The sequence below is a fragment of the Myxine glutinosa genome, chromosome 9, assembly GCF_964187855.1.
Source record: "Myxine glutinosa chromosome 9, kmMyxGlut1.1, whole genome shotgun sequence".
NCBI lineage: Eukaryota > Metazoa > Chordata > Myxini > Myxiniformes > Myxinidae > Myxine > Myxine glutinosa.
This window is the reverse complement of record NC_136269.1, coordinates 98272954-98289304: the sequence shown is the minus strand read 5'-3', so window position 1 is coordinate 98289304 and position 16351 is coordinate 98272954. Positions and strand designations below refer to the sequence as shown.

Here is a 16351-nt window from a genome sequence, read left to right as displayed (position 1 = left end):
CTCCGGAGGTCTTGAGAATTGAAACATTGGTGTCGTATTGTGTTATTGTAATCCAGCCGGGTGTCTTCTTTTTCTTATTGAGCCAGCATCGCGCGACTAGTCAACGTTCGGGCACAATCGGGTAACTTGTGCAGACGTGGTCATACCATAAAACCGCTCGGTAAATAACATCCAAGCCACGTCTGTAACAGTATGATGGAAAGCGTATGATGGAAAGCGTATGATGGAAAGCGTATGATGGAAAGCGTATGATGGAAAGCGTATGGTGGAAAGTGTATGATGGAAAGTGTATGGTGGAAAGTGTATGATGGAAAGTGTATGATGGAAAGCGTATGATGGAAAGTGTATGGTGGAAAGTGTATGGTGGAAAGCGTATTATGGAAAGTGTATGATGGAAAGTGTATGATGGAAAGCGTATGATGGAAAGTGTATGATGGAAAGTGTATGATGGAAAGCGTATGGTGGAAAGCGTATGATGGAAAGTGTATGATGGAAAGTGTATGGTGGAAAGCGTATTATGGAAAGTGTATGATGGAAAGTGTATGATGGAAAGTGTATGATGGAAAGCGTATGATGGAAAGTGTATGATGGAAAGCGTATGGTGGAAAGCGTATGATGGAAAGCATATGATGGAAAGTGTATGGTGGAAAGTGTATGATGGAAAGTGTATGATGGAAAGTGTATGATGGAAAGTGTATGATGGAAAGTGTATGATGGAAAGCATATGATGGAAAGCGTATGATGGAAAGCATATGATGGAAAGCGTATTATGGAAAGCGTATTATGGAAAGCGTATGATGGAAAGCGTATGATGGAAAGTGTATGGTGGAAAGTGTATGATGGAAAGTGTATGATGGAAAGTGTATGATGGAAAGCATATGATGGAAAGCGTATGATGGAAAGCATATGATGGAAAGCGTATTATGGAAAGCGTATTATGGAAAGCGTATGATGGAAAGCGTATGATGGAAAGTGTATGGTGGAAGGTGTATGGTGGAAAGTGTATGATGGAAAGTGTATGATGAAAAGTGTATGATGAAAAGTGTATGATGTTTGTTTCAAGAAAGAGATTATATCTTGTTCACAAACGGACAGACAAACAGACAGACAGGGGTGAAAACATAACCTCCATCCACCTTTGGTGGTGGAGGTAAACATGCTTTTGCTCCTCTCTCAGCAAGGGTTTGAGGCCTTTAATCAAGGTCAGAGCCATTTCTCTGGACATTTCACAGGCATTTGACAGTCCATTATCCTGCCCTTCTTGCTAAGCTTGCTGCCTGTGGCATACAAGGCTGCACCAATACACGATTTCTGACTTTCCCGCCACACAATTAATGCATCACTATCAATGGAACCCACCCCTCTGCTCTCCTCTACTCTCTCAATGGAGACCAGAATGCCACAAGGCAGTGATGGGTCCCACTCTTATTGCTCATTTCCATAAACAACCACTCAGATGCTCTGTAAAACTCCCTCTTCCTTTTGTCAGACAACTCCAGACTGACACACAATACCCCACCCCATCTGATAGAGATGTTTAAGATAATGAAGGGTGTAGACAAAATAAGTGCAGAAGAATACGTTTAATTCCAACTTCTTTCCTGGAAGTCCTTGCAGTGTCCATATGTTTTATACCTCTCCCACCTCCCCCAAAGCCCTCTCCCTCCCACAGTTCTCTCGAAGTCCTTGCTCTCAAATGTTGTGTTTGTGTCCTTCCCCCTCTCTCCCCATCTTGTCTACCGCTCCCCTTATTTTGTGTTTTGTGTGTCGGTTTGACTTTTTGTGTGATTAATGTTAGCTCTTTCACGAAGATAGGCTAACGATAGGGTAACCCCCGCTCTTGCCGGGAAAATGGCCTTAAAATGCCTGTTGTTGTTGTTGTTGTTGTCTTTCACGAGCCTCGATCTTGTATACAAAAAAAAAAGAAAAGTTTTTTCCCAGCAGAATAGTCACTGACAAGACCAAGAGCCACAGTCTTAGAGTACAGAAAAGGAGAGGGAGGACCTTTTACGCAGAGTAGTTAATGCATGGGATTGTCTCCCAGGAAAGGTAGTGGAATTAGATAGGTTCTTAGAAGTTAGAAGGATTGCAAATAGAGGGTAAAATGAACATTGGCAGGACTGGTAAGTAGCATAGGTATGGATGGGTGTCTTCATCCCCCTCATATATAGATATACTAGCTTGGCTCGGCTCGTGCATCTCGCCTCACCATGCGTCGTTAGAGGCACGGGCTTCTTTTAGCTGAGGATAATTATGACTGTACCTGAGCTGCTGTGTTATGAATCCCCTTATTTTGTGTTTTATGTGACGGTTTGTGTCGGTTTGACTTTTTGTGTGATTAATATTAGCTCTTTCACGAGCCTCGATATTGTATACAAAAAAAAAAAAAAAAAAAAATTCTTTTGCACAAATGTATTTGTCGTGTTTGTGATATTACATTTTATAAGCAATTTAGGTTGAAGATTTAGGTTGAAAAAATATTTAAAATTTCAAAATGAACCCCTCAGCACATACACAGTAGGGGTAGGAGCAACCTGGAGGTTTGGGACAATTACACCTCATCACCACGTAATTCAAAACACCTCATCACCACGTAATTCAAAACACCTCACCACCACGTAATTCAAAACACCTCACCACCACGTAATTTAAAACACCTCACCACCACGTAATTTAAAACACCTCACCACGTAATTCAAAACACCTCACCACCACGTAATTCAAAACACCTCACCACCACGTAATTTAAAACACCTCACCACCACGTAATTCAAAACACCTCACCACCACGTAATTTAAAACACCTCACCACCACGTAATTCAAAACACCTCACCACCACATAATTCAAAACACCTCACCACCACGTAATTTAAAACACCTCACCACCACGTAATTTAAAACACCTCACCACCACGTAATTCAAAACACCTCACCACCACGTAATTTAAAACATCTCACCACCACGTAATTCAAAACACCTCACCACCACGTAATTTAAAACACCTCACCACCACGTAATTCAAGACACCTCACCACCACGTAATTCAAAACACCTCACCACCACGTAATTTAAAACACCTCACCACCACGTAATTCAAAACACCTCACCACCACGTAATTTAAAACACCTCACCACCACGTAATTCAAAACACCTCACCACCACGTAATTCAAAACACCTCACCACCACGTAATTCAAAACACCTCACCACCACGTAATTCAAAACACCTCACCACCACGTAATTCAAAACACCTCACCACCACGTAATTTAAAACACCTCACCACCACATTATTAAAACCACTTCACAACCACAGAAACAAAAGTTTGAGGGAGTAGTTCAGTGACAACACAGACACTGCCCAGTGCCCATACATGTAGATATATAGATCGATGACTGACTGTGCCTGAGTTGCTGTTTTGTCATGGTTTACACCAATCATAATACAAACAATTATTTTGTACAAATTTATTTGTAGTGTTTGTGATATTACATTTTTATAAGCAAATTAGGTTGAAGATTTAGGTTGAAAAAATATATAAAATTCAAAAAAGAACCCCTCAGCACATACATACGCGAGGGGTAGGTGCAGACTGGAAGTTTGGGACGATTACACCTCACCACCACGAAATTAAAACACACCACCACGTAATGAAAAACATCTCACCACCACCAAATTCAAAACACCTCACCACCACGTATTTCAAAACACCTCACAGGCACGAAATTAAAAACACCTCACCACCACGTAATTCAAAACACCTCACCACCACATAATTCAAAACATCTCACCACCACATAATTCAAAACACCTCACTACCAAGTAATTCAAAACACCTCACCACCACGTAATTCAAAACATCTCACCACCACGTAATTCAAAACACCTCACTACCAAGTAATTCAAAACACCTCACCACCACGTGATTCAAAACACCTCACCAACAACGTTATTCAAAAACTTCACAACCACGGAAACAAAAGTTTGAGGGAGTAGTTTAGTGACAACACAGACACTGCCCACATATGTTGATATATAGATAGATGACTGTACCTGAGTTGCTGTTTTGTCATGGTTTACACCAATCATAATACAAACAATTATTTTGCACAATATATTTGTAATATAAGTGATATTACATTTTATAAACAATTGAAGTTGAAAAAAAAAGTTTAGTAGGATTTCACAAAAGCTTGAGGGAATAGTTCAGTGACAACACAACACAACACAGGACAGGACAGACACTGCATATAGATTATAGATATATAGATTATAGATATATAAATTATATAGATAATAGATTATATTTATATATATATATATATATATATATATATATATATATATATATATATATATATATATATTGTTACGGATATGAGGATTGTGTTTTTTTTATTGTGTTGTATTGTATGGTAAATTGTTGTGACTTATTGCTTTAGTCTGGACCCTCCTTACTGCAGTTATGTGTAAAGGTCAAAGGGCGTCCCGTAGTTAATTCCATAAAGCATACACATTAGCCAATCATAGATTTCCCCCTGGTTAATAGTTATATCTTTATTATGTGTATTAGGGTAAGGCCTTGTCTTCCATTAAGATGACACTCCATTGCACCAAGTGAAATAGAGTAGATTCCTTTCACTTTCCCCTTTCATCATTGCCAAGCCTTGATTGCCAATTACATCCCCTCCAAAACCACCATTGAACATGTGCTCGGGTCGGGGAAGAAAGGCGTGCCCGCCCGTCGTCATCAAGGGCGGAGCCAGAGGGTCGCGCGACCAACCAGGGCCGAGGTGAGCACACCGATGGGCGTGTCCTGAAGGCCGGCGGCTTGATCGCCGGAGGCGTTATAAAAGCGCGCGCGCAAGGTACTGCGTGAGAAGATCCAGAAAGAACATCCAAAGAGAGAACCAACTGCGAGAGTACATTGAGATCACCCAAGGAAGCTTTGTACACAGCAACGGCTGATCAAGTGGACCGATGTTTGTTCCTGAGCTGGTACTTTTCCGAGCAGAGTCCGAGGCTGGCATGTGAGCAAAAGAACATAGAGAACATTAAGGAGATCATCATCCAGGGAAGCACAAAGCCTGCTATTGGTGACAGGTGACATGGTGACAATTGAAATCACCACATATGAGGAAGAGAGAGTTGGGATGAGTAGACAGAGGTTGGTCCATATTATCAGACAGCGAGATGGTGATGGAGTCATCCCTGTTTGGTGGACGGTACAACACACATATGAACAAAAAGTGGGAGCGAAGAGCCTTGCTCGCCAGCAGCAGCAGACAACAGCAGCAGCAGCGGTGGCCACAGCAGCAACAACAGCCGCTTGGGGCCTGGACGGCGGTTTTGAGCAGGGCCGCGAAGGAACGTCGGCTGCCAAACGCACCGATCGTGCTGCAGTACCGGTGGACCTTCCTTTCCCTCCAGCCATCCACCTCCTGCCTTTCCATCCTCTTGTGTACGTGAGTTTGTTTTGTTTGTTCTGTCCTTGGGTTAATTAAGTTTGTATAAGCTAGCGTTGCACTGTGTCTAATATCTTCTGTAAATTATTTTATTATCTTTCCTTCTCCTTGGTTTTTTTTGAGCCTGTATATAGTAGGAATAAATTTAGTAGTATTTCCAACCTTTTCGTCTTCTTCTTCTTCTTCACATCCGTGTCGCTTTTGTCTTTTCCATATTGAATATCTGTGGCACGATCCGGCCAACGTTCGGGAATCGGGTTAGTCGGGGTAACTGTTAGGGCCGCGGGGCCTCCGCTCGGCAAAACGAACATCTTATCTGCGGTCCGTAATAATTGGTGTCAGGAGTGGGATCGGACCCGAAGCGCGCTTAACGCGCTCAAAATTACGAGCTACTGAAATTTGTTTTGTTTTACAAAACCCGAATTTTGAAATCGCGCCATGGCTGGTCAAGGCGACGGGATGTCGGTGGGAGAGATAGACAGGGTAGAATCGACCCAGGACCTCGGGGAAATGTATGTGGAGGAAAGGGAGGAGGAGAAAAATGGCAATGTGGTTGAGGAGGTTTCAGGCGCACAAAATGGAGCCATCGCGCACGTGGTTGTAGCGGCACAAAATTTTGCCGCGCCCGTGACCGTAGCAGCACCAAATTGCGCTGCGCACGTGGTCGCGGCAGCCAAGCCAGAGATGCCAGAGTACATGCGAGTCTTTATCTATCTATAATTCCAGTAATCTCTGTTTGTACGTTTGTCTGTGACCGCTGTTTCTCGACAACCACGGGTCCGATATACTTTTAACTTGCCAGGTATATTGCTGGGGACCCGAGGATGTGCCTTTTCAAGGTTTCATATTAATCGGACAATTACTTACCGAGCTATGTCCAAAAAACGATTCAACCAATCAGAGAGCAGCGATTTATCGCGTGTGCCGAACGTGGCGGACACACTCTGCCTCGGATGGCACATTTGAGAGCGTATTCATTTATTTCACGTTTGCAAACTATGTTGGCGTTAAACTATGTTTTAAAACTAATAAAAACGAATTTGCGATTCATTCGCTTTCCTGCGCGTTTGTGCACGCGATGGCGATTTCTTTACCAAACTCCGGAAGCCGTTCGCTTTGGACCAAACCATTTCATGTAAATAGAGGGGGGGGATATAATTTTAGATATAGATATAGTACGGGCAATGCCCTAGTGATTCAAATGATGGCAAAAATGGATGCCCAAAGTGATAAGTCCACCCAAGAGCAAAGAGAAATGGGTGAGCAAATGAGGGACGAAGCAAGGGCTGATAGTGAGCGATTGAGGAGCCAAATGGGAGCAATGAGGGACGAAGCGAGGGGTACCGGTGAGGGGTTAGACAAGAAATTTGAGGGGTTAGACAAGAAACTTGAGGGGTTAGACAATGGGATAGAAGGGGTGAAACATGGGTTAACGGGGGTGGAAAATAGAATGGCTGCCCAGGAGAATCAGATAGAGGGGGTGAAAAATGGGTTAAGGGGGCTAGAAGATAGAATGGAAGGCAAATTGCGGGAAATAGGGGAGCAATCCGCCCGAGAAATTAAAGAAATGGGAGAGCAGAGAGGGGTGAAAATCGGGGTAGAAACCAAATTGGATGCTCAGAGGGATGAATTGGGACAGATGAGGGTGGCATCTACAAAAGAGAGGGAGGAGATGAAGGAGGAGATACGACGAGGTGTAGGCGAGGAGGTCTTGGGGGTACGCGAGGAGGTAAAGCGAGGTGAAAAGCGTATGGAGAAAGAGGTGAGGAATAATACGGCTCGGTTACAGGGGGGCATAGAGGACCTGAAGCAGGAGGTGGAACAGCTGACGGTGGGACAGACGGAATTAGTGGAGCAGGTACAAAGGAACACTGCGGTACTAGGAGGGTTAAAAGCGACACAAAACAACATTAAAAATGACTTAATAGCGACACAGAGGCAATGTCAGATGGTACGTGAGGGACTGACAACGAGGTTGGACGAGGTGACAGAAGTAATGGAGACGAAGGACCGGGAGGTGAGGACGCACATAGAAACGGTCAAGGTAGCCTTAGAGGACGAGATAGAGGAGTCGCACCGGGAAATAAAAGAGGTGAAGCAAAAGTTAAAGGAGGTGGAAGAGAGGGTGAGTGAAATTAAGAAGAGACGGACAGAAACTAAGAGAGAAATACAGGAGGAAGTAATGGAATATGCGCAAGGTCGGTGCTCAACTCATAATGGTGTGCTCACTAACCAAATAAATAGTTTGCAGGTGGCGAAGGAGGTGCGGAGACGAGGTGCGAAGGTGAGTGGCGATATACGTGGAAATGTAGATGATGTGAGGGGAGCTTCAGTCGGCTTGGGGGTTGATTTGGATCCGGGTGTTCGTGAGAGGCCGTTGGTGAAGTGTGCGACAGGTATGGTGTGCGAAGGAGGAGGTGTGCGAGAATGTCCGACTCTGGGGTGTGTGAGGAAAAAGTGCGCGCCGAGGAGTGAGTGTGCTGTCGAGAGCGAGTTGGTCGTAGCGCGTGTGCGAGGGGGCACATGGAAGCGCGGAGTGGGGAGTGTTACAGAGGATGTAACGAGAGTGTACACCTGTGGTGAGTGTTACGAAGAGAGTAACGAGAGAGTGTGCGCAAGAGGATGCGCGAGAAAGGTGTGTAACGGACAGGTGCATGAGGAAAGAGTGCACTGTCAAAAGTAAGGAAGGATGCACACCTGTGGTGAGTGTTACGGAGGGTGTAATAATGGGAGAGTGTGCGTGAGAAAGGTGTGTAACGGACAGGTGCATGAGTACAGAGTACGCTGTCGAGAGTAAGGGTGAGTGCGCGACCGAGTGTGGAGGTGAGAGTAGTAAGAGTGACACGGAGCGTGAGTTGGTTGTGGCAGGTGAGAGAGGATGTACACCTGGAATGGAAGGATGCACACCTGGAATGGTAGAGCGTGTGTGGGAATGCACACCTGAGTTAGTAGTGAGGCACGTGGTTGGGTGTGTGAGTGAGAGCACACCTGTGATTGTCACAGAGGAGGTGACCGAGGAGGGGGCACAAAGAGGTGTTGGTGAGGTGTGCGAACGACGAGTGTGTGCAAAGGTGTGCGGTGGTCAGGTGTGTGACCAAGTCTGTGAGCGAAAGAACGAGTGCAATAGCGAAGTACGCGGGGTGTACGGGCGGCGTTGGAGCACCGAGCTCGGTGAGGGTGAAAGGGGTAGCGTATGCGTGTGAGCATGCAGGTGAAGCATCGACGGTAACCGGGTTAGCGGTTAGAATGACGTTTAGCCGAAGCGGGCCCTCGGTGCGCGCCGGGCAGCTTCGCGTGCCGCGGGGACCAGCGGGGATCCGAACCACGGCGGTTTCGAAAGATCCGCCGTACGCGATCCCAGCCGGGCCGCGCTTTGAACGGCCGCGTCCGTGCTCCACTAGGCGGAGCGGGCAGCCCGATATGAAGGGTCGTCGTGGCGACCCCTTTTTGTTGAGGCGTTCCGGCAGGTCGAGATTGGGCCATTGGACGGCTCTGTGCCGAGATGGTGCGTGGGATCTCGGCCCGGGTAAGCGTCCTTCCCTGCACCGAGTGCCGGACGCATCCAACCGCTGGCACCAAAGAACCCGCATTCATTGCTCGGCTGTACGAAGCCGAGCTTTAGAAGTGAATTGGCGCACCGAGAAGCACTAGTGAGTAGACTGTGATGATGAGGAGTGTTTTGGCCCTGAAATTAGGAAAACAAAATTTGATGATTGGCAAAGGATTGGCAGAGTGATGATTGGTAATGGTAGTGTGATTGGCAGATGATTGGCAAATTTTTGATTGGCTGAAATTTGGTGTGCAAAATTGGTAGTGGAAGATACCCGATGTGACGGGATGGCAACTCTGCCATCCCTCACAGCGGGGGCAAAGGAGCACTAGTCTTATGGGGTTTATGGCAGTGAAAACTAGCCCGGGAGGGTTAGGATATAATGATAGGGATCTAGAGAAGATGACCTTAGGTAACGTTAAGATTAGGTAGTGACAATGATACCTGTAGTGGGGACGCAGGTAGATTAGAGTGGATGATAATGACGTGGTATGTGCTTAGTTTAAAGGGAAGACGGGGAGCACTAAGTTAGCCGGGCAACAGGTAGATTAGATGATGCCGTGTGAGTGTTGGAGGTATATTTAGAAGTGTATTGTGAAAAGTGTGTGAGGAACAGGTGTGATTGCACAGGTGTGCAACTGAACAGGTGTATGGAGCAGTGTTTGAGTGAGTGATGGTGATGTGTGTTGTGCTGACCAAATGGTCCAGGAAGGAAGGAGGGTGCAGGTGGCACCAGGTGTGATTGCACAGGTGTGCAACAACAGGTGTATGGAGAATGGTTGTGTGAAATACATGGAGTGTGGAATACATGGAGTATTGGAATGGATGGTCGTGGAGTGAGTATGGTGGAAACTATGGAGTGGAGTGGATGGTGCGAAGGTGTGAATGGGGGAAGGATGGACCCCCATCACGAATACCCGGGGCGGGTAGTGTAAGTGTTAGGTAGAGGGTATAGGTAAATTGTGGTTGGATATTGGCATCTGTGGTGCGGGTGAGAGAATGGTACATGGATGGGTGCATTAGTGTTGTGGAAATGGCTGGGTGTGTAGCCTGTTAGTGTGTGTAGTTGGTTTGGGCACTCCACCACTGTGAGGATGTCGGCCAGGTGAGGCCGCAGGTGGGCTCTGGGAGCCGGTAGTTGTTGTGGATGGGGCCCGAGGATCCGGAGGACGGACCCGGGTAGCCCAGTGCCAGAGGGCACCAAGGGGTGACAGCGCCAGGAGGGGCCTTCCCCAATTAGATAGGTTAGGGTGAGGAGCTTGGTAAGCTCGGGTGGCAACTGCAGTGGTGGAGGTGTGCAGGTGGGTAGACCTGCTGGGAGAGCTACACGTCTCAGCCCAGAAATTGTGCAAGGGCACCGGGAGATGAATCGGGGGAGTGAGACCCCAAATTGAGAAGCACCACAGTTTGGTCAATGGGAATTGGTTTTTAGAACCCATAGTGTAAGATGGCCAATGGATTGGCAGGGAAAGACCCCGGGTAGTGTAAAGTGTGTTAAAGTCATTTAGAGGATAGTTAGGATTAAAGTCTCCCCGCACCATCTGCATCCACTCACCTGGGATGACGTACCTCCACACCATGCCAGGTTGTTTTATTATTTTTGATGCAAATGTTTTGGATTGTGACACGCATCATGACGTGGGTGTGACATTGTGCTTGTTGTTCCATCTCTCCCTCCTTATGAGGATTGATGATGAATTGGTGATGGAAAATTTTGGTTAGAGGGATTGTGGAGACGAATTTGGTGTAGGGGAAGTATGGGGAAGACGTGACAGTAGGGACGAATTTGTAAATGTGTAGATTTTTTTGAAAATATGGGGTAAGGGCAAGGGTAGAGTAGGTGACAGGGGGGGTGACGTATGGTAGGGACGAGTTTTCTCACTTCGCTCTCCGTACGCACTTCACCTTGCATTGCCTTATTGTTGTGTACCCTTGTGACCTTACCCCTCGCTCATCTGTCTTCTCCCCCTTTTGTCTCCCACATGAGGACCTGAGCGCCACTGGGTGCCGAGGGGAGCGTGCGTGAGTCCGCCATTGTGCGCCCGGAACTCCCAGAACCAGCTGTCTGCATCGATGCACCACATTATGGACCACATGTCTGTGGCTGAGCACCACTGATGGACCCCATGGGTTGGGGCATGGCCCCTCTGCTGGAACCGGCCATGAAGGCCTGAAATCTTGCTGGCGGACCTTGATCACAGGGCACCAATGCCCCACAAGTGAACCACACTAGTCGGCCCCCTGTGGGCCATAAATAAAATAAAAATGGACACCATGGGTGTAAGTTTTATTGCAAATAGGCCGCCAGCAAAGAAAATGACAACATCTGGAAGAGAGTAATAGCCAGCAGAGGGAGCCGAAGAGCAAGAGACCACCTGCAGGGTTAGGGGTTGTTGTTTTTATTTTATTGAACAGTGATGACTGTGCGCCGATTGGTGCTTGAGGGTGTATTGGTGCGTTTATGGGTGCTTTCATGGTGCGTCGATGCAGAGCAGACTGTCTCCCCCCCCCCCCCCCCCAGAAAGAACAATCACAGGTCCTGGGTTAGTTTTGTAAATAAAGTAACGTCATTGTAAATAATGCTCCCCACCGTCAGTGTATAGTTTGAAGACCATTCCGCAATTCGGTTAGCTGTGGGCGTGAGTCTGTTAGGTAGGGTGCAATGGAGCAGCGGGACATATTTATTTATGTTTTAAAACTGTCGCACTCAGGGTCAGGTTAAAAGTAGAGGGAACTACACCTACGTGCCACACTAAGGTAAAAGTTATAGGCCCGGGCCGTGCCTAAGAGGAGGAGGGTGCAGTGTTGCGGAAATGAGGATTGTGTTTTTTTTTATTGTGTTGTATTGTATGGTAAATTGTTGTGATTTATTGCTTTAGTCTGGACCCTCCTTACTCCAGTTATGTGTAAAGGTCAAAGGGCGTCCCGTAGTTAATTCCATAAAGCATACACGTTAGCCAATCATAGATTTCCCCCTGGTTAATAGTTATATCTTTATTATGTGTATTAGGGTAAGGCCTTGTCTTCCATTAAGATGACACTCCATTGCACCAAGCGAAATAGAGTAGATTCCTTTCACTTTCCCCTTTCATCATTGCCAAGCCTCGATTGCCAATTACATCCCCTCCAAAACCACCATTGAACATGTGCTCGGGTCGGGGAAGATAGACGTGCCCGCCCGTCGTCATCAAGGGCGGAGCCAGAGGGTCGCGTGACCAACCAGGGCCGAGGTGAGCACACCGATGGGCGTGTCCTGAAGGCCGGCGGCTTGATCGCCGGAGGCGTTATAAAAGCGCGCGCGCAAGGTACTTGCTAGAGAAGATCCAGAAAGAACATCCAAAGAGAGAACCAACTGCGAGAGTACATTGAGATCACCCAAGGAAGCTTTGTACACAGCAACGGCTGATCAAGTGGACCGATGTTTGTTCCTGAGCTGGTGCTTTTCCGAGCAGAGTCCGAGGCTGGCATGTGAGCAAAAGAACATAGAGAACATTAAGGAGATCATCATCCAGGGAAGCACAAAGCCTGCTATTCGTCGCCTTGTTCGCCAGCAGCAGCAGACAACAGCAGCAGCAGCGGCGGCCACAGCAGCAACAACAGCCGCTTGGGGCCTGGACGGCGGTTTTGAGCAGGGCCGCGAAGGAACGGCGGCTGCCAAACTCTCCGATCGTGCTGCAGTACCGGTGGACCTTCCTTTCCCTCCAGCCATCCACCTCCTGCCTTTCCATCCTCTTGTGTACGTGAGTTTGTTTTGTTTGTTCTGTCCTTGGGTTAATTAAGTTTGTATTAGCTAGCGTTGCACTGTGTCTATCTTCTGTAAATTATTTTATTATCTTTCCTTCTCCTTGGTTTTTTTTGAGCCTGTATATAGTAGGAATAAATTTAGTAGTATTTCCAACCTTTTCGTCTTCTTCTTCTTCTTCACATCCGTGTCGCTTTTGTCTTTTCCATATTGAATATCTGTGGCGCGATCCGGCCAACGTTCGGGAATCGGGTTAGTCGGGGTAACTGTTAGGGCCGCGGGGCCTCCGCATGGCAAAACGAACATCTTATCCGCGGTCCGTAACAATATATATATATATATATATATATATATATATATATATATATATATATATATATATATATATACATTATACATATATATACATACATATATACATACATATATACATATATATACATATATATACATACATATATACATATATATACATACATATATACATATATATACATACATATATACATATATATACATACATATATACATATATATACATACATATATATATATATATATATACATACATATATACATATATATACATACATATATATATACATATATATACATATGTGGCGGACACGAAAGCACTGACGTGGTGACATCACCCCGCACACCAAGTGGGGGTGGGCCACGCCCGGGAGAGAGGCGTGGCCTCACGATATACATGGGGCGCGCAGCCCTGAGAGTTCAGTGTTACAGTGAGCTCTTGAATAAAGACTTACAAATTACCGCGTTGTCCGCTTCCTCCTTGTTTACAAACAGCGCGCGTAACACCGCGCTTTACTGGTGACCCTCGACGTTGGATCTGCCGTAGCGATCCTTCCAAACACGACGCCATTGCCATGCCCAACAACGCGATGTCGGTTAAACTTCCCGAATTTTGGGAGGCCCAGGCCGAAGTTTGGTTCGTCCAAGCCGAAGCCCAGTTTCAGCTTCGGCGCCTCACCAACGACGACACGCGCTACTGCCACGTCGTCGCCTCCCTCGGGCCCGGCACGGCCGCTTGAGTTGTGTCCGTCCTTCGCCACCCACCGGACGGCCACAAGTACGAGGCACTCAAGCGGCTGCTCCTAGCCACGTTCGGCCTCACGGAGGACGCACAGGCCGACCGCCTCCTGGATCTCCCTGAGCTCGGCGACACGCGCCCGTCGGTCCGAATGGACCATATGCTGTCACTGTTGGGCGAGGAAGCCCCTGGTTCTCTATTCCGGGCGCTTTTCCGTCGCCAACTTCCAGCACAGGTACGCCTCGCGTTGGCCGGGACCGTGCTAACGGAACCCCGAGCATTGGCCGCCGAGGCGGACAGGTACTTCGCGGCTTCGGACACGCGGGCGAGAGTCGGTGCGGCCGTCACGGACCTCGAGGCTGATGCTGCTGATGATGCTGATCCACAGCATCAGCTTACACAGCATACGCAGCATGCTGATACGCACCTCGTGGCCGCCGCCACGCCCTGCCCACCGCCGCGGCGAAAACCGCCACCGCGGCGAAAACCGCCAACTCCACCGGCCTGGCGGAGCCAGTCGCACTCCTCCAGCTCCACCACCTGGTGCTGGTTCCACGCCAAGTTCGGCCACGAGGCTCGACAGTGTCATCCGCCATGCTCCTTCAACAGGTCGGGAAATGCCCGGGCCGGCGCTCGATAGTGGCAATGAGCGCCGGCCGTTCGAGCAGCCTGCTGTTCATAACGGACACCTTATCCGGGCGCCGTTACCTGTGCGACACGGGAGCGCAGGTGAGTGTCCTTCCTGCCGGTACGTCGGACAAGCACGCCACGGGGGGGGGGGGGGGGGGGCCCGCGCTGCTTGCCGCGAACGGGACGCCCATCCGTACGTACGGAAAACGCTGCCTCTCTCTGCGGTTCGGAGGACAGGTTTTCCGATGGTCGTTCGTCACCGCCGACGTGCCCATGGCATTGCTTGGCGCGGACTTCCTGTGCGCCAATGGGCTCCTGGTCGACGTAAAGCACAGACGTCTTGTCCAGGCCGAGACGTTCAGCTCGCTCGCTTGTGCGCTGCCCAGCTCGTCGAGCAGCTCACTGAGCGGCTCGCCGAGCGGCTTGCCAAGCGGCTTGCCGAACGGTTCGGTTCCGGCCATGTTGATCTGTACGCTTCCGGCGGCGGATGAATTCACCCGCCTCCTCGCCGGCTTCCCGGCCCTCACGCGGCCCACCTTCTCGGCGGGGGCCGTCAAGCACGGGGTGGCCCATCACATCCCCACCGTCGGGCCACCGGTCTACGCCCGGGCACGCCGCCTCGAGTCGACGAAGCTGGCAGTAGCAAAAGCGGCGTTCGCTACCCTGGAGCGACTCGGCATCGTTCGGCGCTCGGAGAGTGCTTGGGCGTCGCCGCTGCACATCGTGCCGAAGCCCGGCGGGGGATGGCGACCGTGCGGGGACTATCGCCGTCTCAATGACGCCACCACCCCTGACCACTACCCCGTCCCCCACATTCAGGACTTTTCCGCCCGTTTGGCGGGCATTTCCTTCTTCTCGAAGGTGGACCTCATACGCGGCTACCATCAGGTCCCCGTCAGGCCGGAGGACGTCCCGAAGACGGCGGTCATCACGCCGTTCGGACTCTTCGAATTCCTGCGGATGCCCTTCGGTCTGAAGAATGCGGCTCAGGCGTTCCAGCGGCTGATGGACAGCATCCTGCGCAACTTGGATTTTGTATACGTCTACCTGGACGATATCCTCGTCGCCAGCGCGTCCCGCGAAGAGCACCTACACCACCTCCGCACGCTCTTCGAACGCCTGGGCCAGCATGGCCTGATTGTGAACCCCGCAAAGTGCCGGTTCGGCGTCGCCGAAATCGATTTTCTGGGGCACCGCGTCACCAGGCACGGAGCCGTCCCCCTGCCGGCCAAGGTGGAGGCGGTGAAGGGGTTTCCGCGCCCCCGCACGATCAGGGGGCTGCAGGAGTTCCTGGGCATGGTGAACTTTTACCATCGGTTCCTGCCCCGTATCGCCCAGCTCCTGCGCCCCCTGCACGAAGCTCTCCGAGGTAAGCCGGGCAAAGGCGACGTTACCTGGACCGAGCAGATGGACGCGGCGTTCATGGGCGCGAAGCTCGCCTTGGCTAACGCCACCATGCTCGCGCACCCGGCACCCGATGCACAGATCGCCCTCACCACCGACGCCTCGGACTACGCGGTGGGCGCGGTGGGCGCGGTGCACGAGCAATGGGTGCGTGGAGCTTGGCAACCGCTGGCGTTCTTTAGCCGGCAGCTTCACCCGCCCGAACGCCGTTACAGTACCTTCGACCGCGAGTTGCTCGGGCTTCACTTGGCGGTCAGGCACTTCCGCCATCTGCTCGAGGGCCGTGCGTTTACGGCCTTTGTCGACCACAAGCCGCTGATCTTCGCGATGGGCAAGGTCACCGAGCCGTGGTCGGCCCGGCAGCAGCGTCACCTCTCGGCCGTGTCCGAGTACACGACGGACATCCGGCACGTCGCGGGGAAAACCCGGTGGCGGATTGCCTTTCCCGGGCCGTCGCCCACGCAGTCCACCTCGGCATCGACTATGCCCGGATGGCAGCGGACC

The 16351-nt window shown here is 49.5% G+C and overlaps 2 protein-coding genes across 5 annotated transcripts in view; one reads left to right on the top strand and one right to left on the bottom strand.

Annotated features, from left to right (window-relative positions):
• Positions 1-16351, top strand: part of HERPUD2 (HERPUD family member 2) — a 343531-nt gene that overhangs the window by 137 nt on the left and 327043 nt on the right. The gene's annotated exons all lie outside the window — the stretch shown is intronic.
• The window catches only part of LOC137435196 (copine-2-like), a 103003-nt gene that overhangs the window by 68017 nt on the left and 18635 nt on the right, over positions 1-16351 (bottom strand). The window lies entirely within an intron of this gene.